Consider the following 16,457-nt stretch of genomic DNA (forward strand, 5'->3'; position numbering starts at 1 on the left):
CACATCTCGTGGAGAGTTAACAATATACGATTAAATTAATGGACAGTAATCCCTTCTCGAACTTAAACAAGTCCTACAATTATAACTTCCTTTCCTTCTAGGCACTGTGATGCAAAAATCAATAATCAATTTCTAAAGTAGATTATTAAAAGTTATTTGCACTGTGATTTAAAATCATTTGATTAAAGTGGTCTATTGCATCTTCTCATCTATATTCCTCAGATAATGACGTATATACAGTAAATCATCAAACTGGTAGATAGTAAGTTACTTCACTCAGCTTAGCACTATCCTGCACTAGTTTTTTACATGATTTCATGTATCTTAGTTCACAGGCCTACAATTTAGGTATCTACTGAAACTCTATTTAAGTATCCTTTTATTACTTTCTTCTGAAGTGAGATGAAGAGCGTGTGAGAAAATATGCCCAAAAATTTTATAATTTGTAGCTTTTGATAGATGGAGTAAAGAACTGCTCACATAGTGATGGTATTTTATAAGAAGGAAATCCTGCTGAAGATCATTAAATTGCTTAGTTATTTAGTAAATGAACAATTCTTACGTAGCAGGAGAAGGTTTAAAAAAATGATAATTTGATTCTTTGTTGCTTCTTTGCTTTCTCATTTTTTTTCAAACTCATATGAAAAATATTTTTCAGGTATTATAAATAGCTTTTGCTTAGAAATCATTGTATTAAATTAAACTGACTCTGATATAAATCTATCACGACAGATAAGTAACTCGAGGTGGCTAACTGCCCCAGTCACATTGTATCTGACCTAAACCAAACTTTCTAAGATATAGTCTGTAATAGAAAAGCATGCATCTGATAAAGGCAGTACCCTGATTGATAAGTTATATGCATATATGATGCCTATTCATTTAGTTGTGTATTTTTATTTTTCTCTATTCTTTAATACGCTCCAATAGGAATACATCAACTGAAAACAGCTATAGATTCTGCTAATAGTTTTAAAAATATTGTTTGCACTCTGATTATTATTAGTTGTATTAACTAGCTCATATTATGATTAAGAGATGCATACAAAAGGCATCAAATAAATTAATAGAAAAAAAAATCAAAGCCAAGCTTTGCTTTTCACAGAAAGTAAAAAAGCTGGCAAAGGACAAAAAAGAAAGCTACTTACATTATAAAAGTATACTAACAAAGGAAAACTATAATAACTATAAAAAAAAAAGAAATATATCCAACGCGGCAATCAAAAGAGAATACTGGGAGAAGTTTTTTTATAGACATGGAACACGATCTTTATGGTGCTACAGGAAAGTTTGGAAAATACTCAAAAACATAAAGAATCCAGTAAACGAATACATCCAGACGAAAGAGATGCCTCTGAACGAGTGGAAAACATATTTAAGAAACCTATATGACAACACTGACAATACAGTAGAACCTGAATCACAGGAAACAAGGGAAGAGAAGTCGACTAAATTACTGGTTACAGAGGAGGAAGTTATTGTGAAGATTAAATATCTGAAAAATAGAAGATAATGGACGACATCTGCATTAAACTAATAAAATATAGACGTAAAGAACTAAAAATAAAATTAACGGAACTGTTTAACAAAATAATAACCACATTAAGTATACCAACAGAGAGGCATAAAAGTATCCCTATACCAATTTTTAAAAAAGGACAAGAAAACTAACCCAGAGAAAGAGGCATAACCCTACTTTGCATCATTATCAAACCTCTTAGCAGCATTGTTAAAAGCATGCTAGAACATACCATCGAAAACAAAGATGAACAGCAAAGACTTCGGAAGAACAAATCGACAAATGATGCTCCGTTTATTGTAAGACACATAAAAGAGAAGGCAAGGGAAGACAAAGTACACCTGCCCGATATACTGGACATATTGTGAAGGAAGCAAATCCTAATATTAATTATATACCTAATCAGAAATTTGAACAGGCAACACTATACACCTAGTACGAACAAGACAGGGTAGTAGTTTCAGCCTGTTCCTTTTCAACCTCGTCATGGACGAGATTATGCATGGTGTGCTATGTAGATGATCCGGTAATTTCAAAAATGGAAAATGATCTGCCAAGGCAAATACATAACTTTAAGACCAGTGAAAAATACAACGTGTTCATCTCCATTGATAAAACAAAATGTACGACCTTCAACAGAATAGGCAATGAGCTTCCGTTACCTAAAAGCGAACACATCAAGCAGCAACCACCTGTTAAGCGACATAAAATCACAGATCAACAAAGCCGCAGCAGTTTCAGGATGTCTGAGAGATATCATCTGGAAAAACAACTATAAGCGCACTGAACGTAAATATGGTATCGAGATTAGAGCTAACACGAATAAGATAAAGAACAGCGAAGATAAACTCGTTGAGAATCATCGCAGGGAAGACACTTAAAGACAAGGTGAGAAACAGTGACATAAGAGAGACATGCAAGATGGAGGAAATAGTGAAATGGGGGAAGAAAAGAAGAAGATGTTGACGCAACCATATAGACAACCAATTGGGCCAAAAGACATTAGCATACATCACTAAAAAATAAAAACAAAACCAGCAGCCCAACGACCACTAGGAAGACCACCTAAGAGATGGAAAGATAGCTGGGACTCTGTCTCACAGGATAAACAATTGGATTGAGCCTTTGCAACTAACAGACCTTAAGGTCTTCTCCAAGAAAAATAAGAAGACTTGACTAACCTATTTTCTTTTAAATAATTTTTTTTTATTTCTCCATACTGTGATTTAAAACTATTAATCATCTTCTAAAGTATATTAGATATCTAAGTTTGCTAAAAAATAAATTACGCGCCATGCTGTGTGGTATCATTTGATTAAACTGGCCTATAGTATATAGTCACATAAATTCCATAGAAGATGATGTTTATACAGTATATAATCAAAGTGGTATATAGTAATTACGGAATCAGTTCTTTTTTAATTAAAACAATCTTTTTCTATTTACTGTGATTCAAAATAAATCAAAATAAATAAACATCTTCTAAAGGGCATTAGAAGTTTGTTAAGTTTATTTGTACTCTCCTACTGTATTTTCTAATATAAATTATGTAAAAGACAAAGAACAACAGTAAATTAGTAAACTGGTAGTCAGCAGTTTTAAGACCGAGTCTTTTAACTATAAAATTTCTTTGCTTCTACATACTGTGGTGCAAAATCAATATCCATGTCTTAGAGTAGCTTAGGTATCAATATTTTCCGTCATTTATTCCAAAACTTTCAAAAAGATTTGAAATTTCTTAATATTGCCTTTAGGTTTTGTACTGAAATTTAACATCATTTGATAAAATTGAACTACTATATCTCCTTACATAAATTCTATAGAAGATGATGTCCATACAGTAAATAATCAAACTGGTCGACCGTAATTATGAGATCAAGTCTTTCATTTATAACATTCCGTGACTTCTAGATACTGTAATGTAAAATCACTCATCATCTTTTAAAGTAGATTAGGTATATTGCTGACAGTTATTCTGTGATTTTTAAAAATATTTAAAGAATTTCAATGTTGTATCTAATAAGATTTTACATCATTTGATAAAATTGGTCTCTTTTCATGAATCCCATATAAAATACGTTCAACAGCAAATAATCAAACTGGTAGACAGTAATCCCGAAACCAGGTCTTAATTAAAACATTCCGTGACTTCTAGATATTGTGATGCAAAATCAATAATCATCTTCTAAAGCAAAATAGGTATTTAAGTTTGTTAAAAAATAATTCCAGTGTAATTTTGTATCATTCCAATAAACTGGCCTGCTGTGTCTCTTCACACGAATTCCAGAAAAGATGACGTTCATATACTAAATCATCAATCTGGTAGACAGTAATTACCAGACGAAAACTTTTAATTAAAAGATTTCTTTTCTTCTACATACTGTGATTCAAATAAATAATCATCTTTTAAAGTGGATTAGATATCCAAGTTTTTTAAAATCTAATTAGAATCATTTGATTAAACTGGCCTACTGTACTTTTTTACATGAATCACATAGAAGATGAAGTTGAACAGTAAATCATCAAACTGGTAGACAGTAATCACGAGACCAACTCTTTCAATTATAACATTCTCTTGCATAAATTAATAATTTATCGTGGCCCGTTAAATTAGTGGCCACCGAAGTTAAAAATGCTCACGAATAAAAGAGAGTAAATAAGAGGGAATAAGGCAGTAAACAACGTTTAACCAATAAACTGTATCGCATTGACAATAATGGTTTGAAATCAGCACTAATAAGGCCGAGGAGAAGGACGCGGGTCGCCGTCCATTTTTTTTTTAAATCACGAAGAAATATAGATCGGAGCCGTCCCATTCAAAATAATCACCCTGTATTTTACGGGTATACGCGGCGCGGTAATAATAATTATTGTTTTCTGCAAATTATATTTAAAGCATCTTTGTTGCGGGATGAATTATGCTGCGGGTTCGGGGGCCCCGCGGCTTCCTCGAGAATAATAATAAATAATAAAAAAAAAAAAATTATTATTTGCCGGCAATGGAGCAGAGGCGTGCGAATAATCTAGATACGCGATTTCGATATTATCCGATCGCGCGATGGGGGCTTTTATAGACCTAATCCGGGTATTGAGTGCATAAGTCAACACGAGATTTTTATTTTTATTTTTATTTTTATTTTTGCTTTTACCTCCCTGAGTTATGCTGATTAATGGGAAAGGCACCAGAAATTCTTTATTGGAATTGATCTGATATTTGAGTTTGTAGATTTCTTCTGGTTTGGTAAAAACAAAAAAATGGAAAAAAGGAATAAAAGGAAGACAGAGAAGAGGTACAATAAACAGAAGGAAAAAAGCTACCATAAATTACTCACAAAAAGTTGTTTTTAAATGCAAATATAAGTGTTCAAAAACAAGTTGGAATGCTGAATGCCGAATGCCGAAAACATATCAATTAATCGTTGAATGAGTGTTTAACCTTAGTGCATAAATTGCAAACTTAGGGGCGTGTGAATATGACCAAATAATTTTTAATTTAGAACCTTTGGAAGTCTAAACTGATTATCTTGCCCAAGTTAATTTATTATTCCAAGCAGTTATATAATTTTTTTTTAAGAGGAAATCATTTAAACAATTTTGATTAACAAATTCATAAGAGTTATTATAGTTTGATAAAGGAAAACTCATGAGAAAATATCAGTGGACGAATACGGAATTCAAAGTCTTTACAATTTTTCCCAAAGTAACTGTAACAGGAAAAAATTATTTGTTGGAATCAAAATATCTTTTCTAGTTCATTAATGTGGTAGCTGAGTGAAATGGAAAACATGGCAACAAAACTATTTTGTAAGCTTGTCGAAATCACGTTTAGTGTAAGTCCAAGGACCATTGAACGGAGAAATGTGAAGATGCACCTAAAGGGGTAATCATAGATCAAATTATAAGTAATTCTAATAAAATGGATTAAAATAATAATTTTAGACTTTTTAAGCAACAAAATTCATATGCTTAAAAAAACTTCGGTAATTATGGAGGATAGCGGCCTTTGCAAAAAATTACTAAAAGAGGTTGAATTTTTTGCAAAATGAGTAGATATATATTAATTTTTTTCACGGTAATCACGTAATCACGGTAAGTCAATCCCGGCAGTATTTAGTTTTAACAATTTTAACGCTATGAGGTGGGATTAATCATTAGAATAATCCTGTTTTCGATTAGTTTGGTTTGTTTTAATCAAACAGGTGATAACTGAGGTGAGGTTGGGTTATGTTGAGTTGGGGACAAGTCTTAAGCTGCAAACTGACAAAACGCAGTCGACGACAAAATTTGCAACACCACACGCGAGTGACTACCAACCCAATACAGCCAAAACTGCTTCTAAAAAATGTGAACACCCCAAGCAAACGCTGATGTCATCTCGCGAAATGTCCTCTTGAAAAATGGCTTTGTGTTTACATTCGGCAATTGTGAAGTTGTGTGTTTTTTCTTTAGTTTTTGGTTGAAAAAGGAAAAAGGTCGAGTCATTTCAGTGTTTTTGTGAACTATTACGATAGTAAAACCTGTGCCGTTTGTGCCGCACCATAGGAAAAAGGCGATTTCTAGATGATAACCGAAAGTAAATACCGATATTGTCATAATTTCGTATCAGGGGACAACCGTCCTCATAAACGTAGAATTATAAAAACTTATTAAGAAACCTATATATATTTATTTTCCATAAAAATGCTTTTTATTAGATAAGTACCTTCACTTTAATGAATTACGTTAAAAAACGCATAAAGAGTTTATGAACGGTAATATTGTTTATAATTTAAAGCAAATAATCAATATTTATCATATAAATATTTTTTTTGACGACGTCTCTGGTAAAGATTACTTGTGTTGCTTTTTTCGCCTTTTTCTATAATATACGTAACCTACATTTATTTAATTTTGAATGTTGACTTCTTTATAGAGTATCTTATCATATTTTATAAAAAAAAAGGTTCATATTTTATTTAGGAGGAATAGTATTGTTTTGCCCCTGTCAAAATAAGTGAAAAATTTTTATGATATTATAAAGTGTTTTTCATTGACATTTGAAATGGCATCATGGCATGAGAGATGTTGCAAGCAAACAAACTGCCCATAGTTCCATGGCAATGCTAATTCTAGCCTTTCAATGTTCACGTCCCATAGCGTTAAAATTGCTAAAACTGGATGCTACTGTAAGTGACTTAGTGCGCAATAACACTTTTATCTTGATAAAACTTGGCTTTCCGCCACTCTTAATGAAAAATATATATCTAAATCTACTAATTTTGCAAAAAACCCGACCATTTTTCGTTAGTTTTGACAAAAGCCACTCTTCTCCCAAATTACCAAAATTTCTTCAGATGAATGTTTTTTTATAATGATGAGTTCTAAGGAATTTAAAGAAAGCTATTTCATTTCGTTTCTGTAAATAAATGATTTTAGATTTGTTAAATGAAACTTAAAGACATCATTTTCGATCTCATTCTTTGGTGCATCTATTGTCAAAGAATACCAAAGTTTCATTTGTTAATATATATTTATGATGCTGATTTTAAATTAGTAATGGGTGGGTTAGTACACACTTGATTATTTACAATCATTTTATTAATTTTATGCCAACCTAATTTTTACTATGATATTTAATGAGTTTCAGTCTAATAATGAATTTGCTGAGCTAATATTTAATTTATTCCAAATCAATCATCCTTCTCTATAAGTCACCAATAATTAACTGCTCGTCTGAATCATAATAGTCAGTTTGTTGATTCTCGGTTAAAGATTACCATGATAATGATTATATTTAAACCAATACAAGCTGATCTAAATTATAACATTTATGCTCTGCTTTATGAGTTAATCACCTTTTAAAACTGCTGAAATAATAATTATAAGTTATCAGTTTAATCTAAATATAATAATTGTTGATTTAAAGTCACTATTATTGATGGAAGTTATATTGAATTAGTTCTAGGCTGATTCAGTCTTACTTGAATCAACTTAGTTTTAATGATTCAGTTACGACTAAATCATTAAGATAGTTTCATTAACCAGATTTGATGATAATGAAGAAAACAAAAACAGCCAAAGCCACAGATTCAGTTATATGAGTTCTTCTAAGGATTCCAAGGAGAGGCAATTTTATTATTTTTATCATAGATAAATATTAAATTGTTTTCAAATGAGGTTACAATACATCAGTTAGTTATACTACCACTTGTAATCTTTTGCTCGCATCTTATCCAAAAGAACAGCAAAGCCTGAGTTTTTGATACTTACAATGGGGTCCGTTATAAAAGCGTCGTCGTCGTCGTCGTCACTCTTTTCGGATTTAAGATGATGTGCGCCCGCAGGTGGTTTATCAGAAAATCGCGCGCCGTGGTCAGATCGCGTCTCGGTATCGGCTTCGGAAATTCTTAAATTATCGCTGGCTGATGCTGCTAGAGAAGAGTGCGCCCCTCTTGCTCGCGCCCTACAGCTATTGCACCGCGCCCATTTTTTTTTCTTGTTTTCTCTTCTTTTCCCTCTTTTGATGATGGTTTGCTTCAACCCAGGCTGGTACGTACCCACTCTCTACTAAAAAGAAGCAGTCCGAGAGATAATCACGCTCTGCCCTGGACCAGTCCCTCATTTTAGCATTAATGAATTAAAAAACGATCATCGGCGACGAGTCAATGCCCTTTTATTATTCGCCGATAAAAAATTCCTTGGGAGAATATTTGAATATTTTAAGCGAAAGATCCAATAATGATGATATAGGTTTTCTGATTTATTTTTTCCCTGTTGAGGGTAATAAATCAGGTAATAATGCCTTAAAGCGAAATATTAGAAAAATGTTGTCTTAAAACCGCGCAAAACCAACCGCAGATTCTAGTGTGACTTTACATACTCTATCATTAAACAGGGAATCTGTTAACGGAAACTCGATCGAATGTCATCTGCATACTGTAATATAGTACGAGAGTGATCAACTTATGTATATTTTATTTTGAAAAAGCATAAAAACTTTAAAAAATCATTCAGTTACTTTTGACTCTACAATTATTACTTAAATGTAAAAGTAGCATGCAATAGTTATATATAAGGCTAAAAAATAACTCACTTATATTAAGATATCAATATGATAAGCTCTTGGACTATAGAAAACTGACACATTATCACTGTTTAAATATCTGGTTACATTCATTCTACGGTAAAAATCTGCCGGAAGAGCTACCATGTCATGTCTTCAAAAGCGGTTTTGTAATGTAAATATCGTCGGTTTTTCGATTTAGCGCTAACGTGTAGTATAAATTATCGAACGTGTAATATATACTGAAGGAGGAATGTTAGTTTTAATTTAAATTTTGCTTAATTCATTTTCTTTAAGACATTTTCTAATAATGTCACATTTTTACTAAATTATAGGGTAGTTTCATATCTGTTTCGTTTTTCATCGCTTCACATAAAACTGGCTTACAATAATATGGCTTCATCTAAAATTTAGTGTTTGTTAGTTCCGATTATTTTATTTATGAAACTAAAATTTGTGTGTGAATACACAAATACACATAAATCAAATGACATCATATACAGGGTGTCCACAAAATTTTAACGCATATTTCATTAAATATCAGAACTTACTTGAATGGTTGGTACCCAAATAAATAGATAGGGAGAGGTAATGATGGCCCGTAAATTGATCCTCACGTTTTCCAGATTTGACTCCTCTGGACTTTTTTTTCGGAAGACATATTAAGTCCGTGGTATACAACATGACGGTAAATAATGAGGAAGTATGGCAAGACATTCAAGACACAACAAATAATCGTCGAGCTAATGCAGAAGTTATGCAGAGAGTTATTTTTTAGTTAGAAAATGGGAAACATTTTGAATAATTTTAATTAAATCCGTATTGTATAATAAATTAGTTTCGTGCTTAAATAAAACAACAAAATTTTTTTATTTCAAATTTTTAAATATACCATTGCGACATTGAACATCTAAAAACCGAATTATCCCGAAAACGGCTAACTTTAGTTTTAACAATAGGACCTTTTGTATTTAAAATTTATGGGGAAATTGTTCTGTTTTAACTAAGAAACTACACTGAGAAAAAAGCTATGGACATTTTATACTATTAGAAGTGCAGTTTGGAGCGCCTCCTGATGGCCACAGTGAAAGGGTGTGCATAATCCAGTTTTGCATTTTAAAAAAACAAATTTTTAAAGTAATAGGTTAAAAAAAATTCATACATTTTTAAAAAATCGGTTTTTATTTTTTAACTTTACCGTCCTTTAGGTCGGAATCGGAGCAATTTCGAGTTCCTTTAAATCGGCCTATTTTGATCTCAGAAATGTGTGGTAAGTTTTTGTAATGATCTCTTGGGGACACCCTGTGCTGCAGGGCCACTAAACTACTAAATAAACAAAATTTTAATAAGAGGTATATTCCCTCAGTGTCTATCAAGAAAGTAATTTTTAATCCATTACTTAAGAATGGGGGACCTTATGGTTGTATTTAACTACAGATCTATAACACTAATTTCAAATTTAACATAAATCGTAGAAAAGACGATTCGGAACAGACTCGTAAAATGTATTAATAAATATAGTTTTATGTCTAAAAAGTAATTTGGATTTACAGAGAAAACTTCAACAGAAGATGCGGTCTCTTATCTAATAACTAACATCTATAAGAATATTGATGAAAGCAAAAAAAAAATATGCGTTTTTCATGGATTTGGCCAAGGCCTTCGATATAGCAGATAACAATATTGACCGCCTTGAAGAGATAGGTATTAGAGGAACAGGTCTGCAATTATTTATGTACTACTTAAGAGACAGATCACAAATTATAAGTATAGATGGGAATTTGAGTGAGATACAAAAAGTTAAATTTGGAATTCCTCAGGGCACGGTCCTAGGACTAATACTTTTCTTGATTTATATAAACAATTTGATACAGCTGAATATGAAACATAGCAACATCTCTTCTTTTGCTAACGATGCAGTTGTTATGTTTCATTAAAATTCTTAAGAGGGGGTTAAAAACATAGCTGAGAGAAATACTTACACTATAAAATATAGTAATAAAACAACTATACTGCTACAAACCTTATTAATCCAACATAAGCGAAATATGAATTACAAACAAAAGACCGCCAAGACAAAACAAGATATAGGGAACGATGAACAACGACATCATCTTGATAAACCGATTTAAGACACTGTTAAAACGAGGGTTTTTAAGTCAACCTAGAAGCAAAAAACATAATTAATTTGCTACTTTAATATTTAGTTTTTATAAACCTGATGGCTCCTAGTACAAACACCTGTAAATGATTTAAATTCCACTGTGTAACACTCCAAGTTTTACATTTTGCTTTCGGAGATTTTTATATAGCTGGTAAATTTTTTTGCTTCTATTGTTGTTTTAATTTGTCTACTTGTATATAAAGTTTTTGTACATTTTATTATCTAGATAGTTTTGTATTTTGTTTTGTAGATAATAATCCATAAACTACAACACTTTACTTTTAATTTTATGAAAGAATTACCCCAAACTAGTCTTTGAACTTCGATGGGTTTTCAGTTTATTCCATATTTTCTTTTTATAGTAAAATGGTGATAAATTAGAATTTGTAAAGTTAAAAATATTGTAAATTCGTAAATATACGTTTTGTCTTAAAGACTGCCTAATTCGATACAGTATTTATTTTTTTTAATTAAAAGTGATTTTTTTTCGTAGTTGCCTTAACGGATGTTGCGTAAATAATTTTGTTTATGGTAATGAAAATGAAGGGTCTTAATAATAATTGTAACCTTATTAATTGTATTTTATTATTCCTTACTGCCAATTTTCCTAATTGTAGTAACGTCAGAAAAAAGTAGGCAGATTTTAGGAGTTTTCGTTTGTTGTTCAAATTTCTCCGGAAATATTTGGAATATTTAAACATTTTAAACAGCTCTGTTTTACTTTAATATAACTGACACCGACAAATTACATATCCATACATAGAAATCAACCCAAATTAATCAATTAATATTTTTTGTTATGATGTGTATACGTAATTTTTTTACCAAAAATAATCTACATTATATTAAATATCTACCTGCTTTTATATAATAATAATAATAATAATAATAATAATAATAATACATGTCCTTAATTTGATGAATAGCATCTCTCTGTCTGTTCCTCCATCTAACCTAATTGGAAAAAATATAAACGCGTATACAGTGTGGTGACTTTAACTGGAATAAATTCAGTTAAAACTAATCAAAATTTATCTCGCAAAATTCCTAAGACCCGTCGATTTATGTTTTTTTTTTTCACATTTCAAGATAGTTTTTATATTTTTTCACCTACAGGGGGGGTCCAAATTAACCCCAACTTTTTTTTTTCAAATGGAAAGCCACTTTTTTTAAACTCTCATTGAAAAGAGCCCTTTTTCTTGATTAAATTGCCCTATTTACTTTTGTGATTATCTATCTATCTAGGAAATACGAAAAAAAAATTAAAAACCGTTAAATTATTAAAAGTTGCGTTTAATGTATAAGAAGCTCAAAATGAGCACCATTTACTTGTTGGCAAAGCCCAAGACGATAATAAAATTCGTTTCTGACATTTTCTAACACTTCTGGAGATATTTGTCGGATTTCTTGCCTAATACGTTCTTTGAGTTCGTCTAGGTTTCCTGTTTTGCTCATATAAATTTGACTTTTCAAATGTCCCCACAGAAAAAAATGAAGTGGGGTGAGATCGGGAGAACGTGCCGGCCACTCGAGTGCACCCCTTCTAACAATCCATCTGATTGGAAAATTGTCATCTAAATACTGGCGTACATTACGGGCATAATGTGGGGGAGCACCATCTTGTTGCATCCAGATTTTTTCATCATACAAATCTGGATCGAACTGTCTCGGATATAAGGCACGTACGACTGGAACTAGTTCATGTTCAAGAAATTCTAGATATCTTTCCCCAGTTAAAGTATCATTGAAGAATATGGGCCCTATAACTTGCCTGCCAATTATGCCAGTCCAAACATTAGTTTTCTGGGGATATTGTGTATTAGTTTCCCTTACCCAGTGTGGGTTCTCGTCAGACCAGTAGCGACAGTTCTGCTTATTAACATGGCCATTTAGGGTGAATGTAGCATCATCAGAAAAAAGGATCCACTCCGAAGATATGCGATTTTCGTCAATGGCGTTCATCATAATTCACAGAACTGAACTCTGCGATCTAGATCGTCTTCCAATAACTCTTAAACGGGTTGCATTTTATAAGGTCGTTTGTTTGCACTTTTTAAAATTTTTAGCACAGATTTATGATGAATAGAGTTTTCGCGAGCTACTCTTCTGGCTGCAGTTACCGGATTTTCTTCCATCGCTAACAATACATTTAATTGGGTGTTTTCATCGATTTTAGAAGACCTTTGTCTTCACATCCCTCACATGCCCAACTTCTCGAAATCTGCTTTCGATTTTACTAACCGTACCTTGGTTAATAGGTGGCAAATCTGGATATTTCTGCCTGAATAAGTGGACAACTTCTAGCTGAGTACGACTTCTGTCCCCATAACCAATCATCATTAAGATATCAATCTTGTGGGATTCGGATAAATAAGGCATTTTTTCAATATAAGTTAACTTATTTAACAACAGGTTGAAATTCACTTTAACAGTGACACTACAACAATGTCAGGAAATGTCTCGAAATACCAATAAAATAAACAAACACGCCAAAAATTTGCCAACACAAAATATTTCGAGACTTTTAATAATTTAATGGTTTTTATTTTTTTTTTCGTATTTCTCCTTTAGATAATCACAAAAGTAAATAGAGAAATTTAATCAGGAAAAAGGGCTCTTTTCAATGAGAGTTTAAAAAAGTGGCTTTCCGTTTGAAAAAAAAAGTTTGGGTTAATTTGGATTTCCCCTGTAGGTGAAAAAATACAAAAACTATCTTGAAATGTGAAAAAAAATAAATAAAAATCGCCGGGTCTCAGGAATTTTGCGAGATAAAATTTGAGTAGCTTTAACTGAATTTATTCCAGTTAAAGACGCCACACTATATATTGACCATAACCGATAAAAACAAACGAAGTACACTATTACTATTGCCTTAAAAATGTAAAATTTGATGTAGAGGTGGATGATTTTAAATGATTAGGAAGGCCATTAAATGCTTAAACTTTATTGTAGCTAAAATATATTTTAATCTTATCACTCCTATTGTCCTATTTTCTACCCTTGTAGCAAAACTTAAGGCAGAAGCTCTCCTTCGATATTTTTAAAAGTATTAAATATTCATAGTAAATAGCTGCTGCTAGAAAATGATAAATTAATTTGGGTATGTATCTTTTTAAGTAGTTATGGAAATCACGCGTATACAGGACATACCACGAGGAACTGCGGGAATCAAGAATAACATATTTATGAGATATTTCTTATATAGGACGATAAATAAGAAACATTGGCGAGTAAGTAATTTTAATAAAATCTCAGCCTATGTTTAATTAACATCTCATAAATATGATATTTATTTTGTCCTGACTTCCAGTGTTGACAGTGATGATGATCTGTAGGAGTTGAAAGGATTGTACAAATAAAAATTGTGCTCGCATATATAACACTAGCCTGGCTATCCCCTTTATACCTACGAGTAACATAGCCGCACCCATGCTTCCCAATATAGTAACAACGCATTAAAATAGAAGATAAATTTTTACTCCTATTCCACGTTAAAAAATTTGCAAAAATATTCCATTTATGATAAATTTCAGTTTTTCATTAATGTAGGAAAACTGTTGTTACGCAGTTTTATAAACGATTATGAAATAATTTTAAATATTATATAACGTCATATATTATATAACGTCATGAGGTCATATTTCATAGAAGAATTTGAATAAAAAAGCCTAAAAACATTATTAAAACACAAATAAAGCCAAAATAGATTTATGAAACTATGTTTACAATGAATTCGTTTTATGATAGCCCTTAAAATTATCATAATTTCTATGAACATTAAAAAATTAAATTAGGGTTTTACAATTAAATAAATAAATTTTTTAGAATCATTTTATTTTCATCAAAATTTATTTGGGTTGGTTTTCTACATATAAAATGTCTCATAAAAAAATTATTGGAGAAAGATAATTTTCTTTAATACTACCATTTTAAAATAAAAAGAATAAAAAAATATTATAAAATGCAAAATGTATATAAATAAAAATTAAAGTAAATACAGCTAAGCAAAAAAAGTAATGTTTCCGCCCGGGATCGAACCGGGGACCTTCCGCGTGTTAGGCGGATGTGATAACCACTACACCACGGAAACCTGAATATACCAAATTTATTATCGTCATTACTCGATCTGGTTCGAAGTAAATCGTAACAAATTAACTCAAATCGTTTTTAAACAAATAATCATCCTTAAAACATTTCATTATAGAATATCTTATTACAACTCGATTTTATCGACTCGCCCACCGGAAATCCCCGCACTTATCTCTCTCGTGTTATAATTAATCCTAATTAAAACGGATTGAACTAATTACCATACCGAACCAAGCTGACTATATAGGTCGATCATGTAGAATTAATAGCGACGATAAAATTGTTGCGTCTTGTAATGCCGTAATTACATGCGATTAGACGGATCGACAATATCTTAAACAGGGGCGGATTAAAATGTTGTCATCTCATTTTGTATTGAATCAATTAAGAAAATTGGATGTAGACATCTTTGGACCAAGAATGATATACCAGGAATATAAAGTTAGAACATTAAGTAATAACAGGAAAGCATATCCCATGTCATTCTATATTTGTATAAAGCATCTAAATATTCTAAATCAGAGTTTATTAATACTGGTATACATGTAACTTATGCTTTTTTAATAATGCATAAATTAGTGGTCCAGTAATCGTACATTTTTTGATATTTTTTATACAATTTGGTTTTATTAATTAACTACTTAACTTTACAGTTTCATTTTACAAATTTAAGGTTTCGGCTCTATTTTGTGCTTTGTGACTCTATATAAAAAAAAAATATTAATAAATAAAGGGTTTTTTGACATGGAATCAAACCTTGGGGCATACAACTGATACCAATTTTAAACTTTTTATCCCTTGATGATGGACACCGCTCAGTCCGAAACATGTCGGGAATTTTAAAAAACTGGATCATGTTTAATAAATCAGGGGAGGAAGACTGCAGAATTTTCATTTTACCTTAAAAAAAAAATGTTTTGTAGGCGAATGACAACCAAGTATTTATCTTAAAACTGCATTTTTATTAATAGGAAAATATATTTTTTTTAATTAAAATGCTAATGTAGGCATGTTCCTATGTTAAAGTTTAATTGGCGAATTTAGAATTGTTAATACTTTTACAATTCATACGTTTCAATTAAATTTTAGGCAACTTATAAATAAAAAGTATTATATAATTCGGGAATATTTTAACGTATAACCAAGTATAACCATAACGCTAATCGAATGTTTACGTAAAAGTTAACCTATATTCTTTAAATCTTTTAAAAAAGCTATAGTCTGCCACTTTTATCCACTTTATGTTATGTAATAACCATAAGATTTCTTATATCTTCCTCCTCTTTCATATATTGTAAACAATACTTTTAAACAAGATTACTTTCCACAGATCCTAAAATTGGCAACAGTTAAACATCTACATTAAAAAGGTGATTCCACAAAAGTAGAAAACTAGTGTCCAATAAACGTGCTATCATCATTTTCCAAACTTTTTGAAAAGGTAATGCTTGAAATACTGTAGAAATTGAACCAAGGAGCATCCTCGATTTCTCACAGTATAGTTTTTGAAGGAGCTGATAAATTGAAACAGCAATATACTACTTAATCTCTAGAGTAGTGTTGTGTAAATTTGAAAGCTAAAAGGAAGACTTTCCACGACCTATCCAAAGCATTAAAGAGCCTGGACCACATCCTCCTTTTAC

At 31.3% G+C, this 16,457-nt stretch overlaps 1 non-coding gene across 1 annotated transcript; it reads right to left on the reverse strand.

Annotated features, from left to right (window-relative positions):
• Window positions 1-14,742: 14,742 nt before the first annotated feature.
• On the reverse strand, window positions 14,743-14,815 carry Trnav-aac (transfer RNA valine (anticodon AAC)). The gene has a single exon. It is a non-coding gene; the product is annotated as a tRNA-Val (tRNA).
• Window positions 14,816-16,457: the final 1,642 nt, after the last annotated feature.

This window comes from Anthonomus grandis, unplaced genomic scaffold (assembly GCF_022605725.1).
Source record: "Anthonomus grandis grandis unplaced genomic scaffold, icAntGran1.3 ctg00000955.1, whole genome shotgun sequence".
Lineage (NCBI taxonomy): Eukaryota > Metazoa > Arthropoda > Insecta > Coleoptera > Curculionidae > Anthonomus > Anthonomus grandis.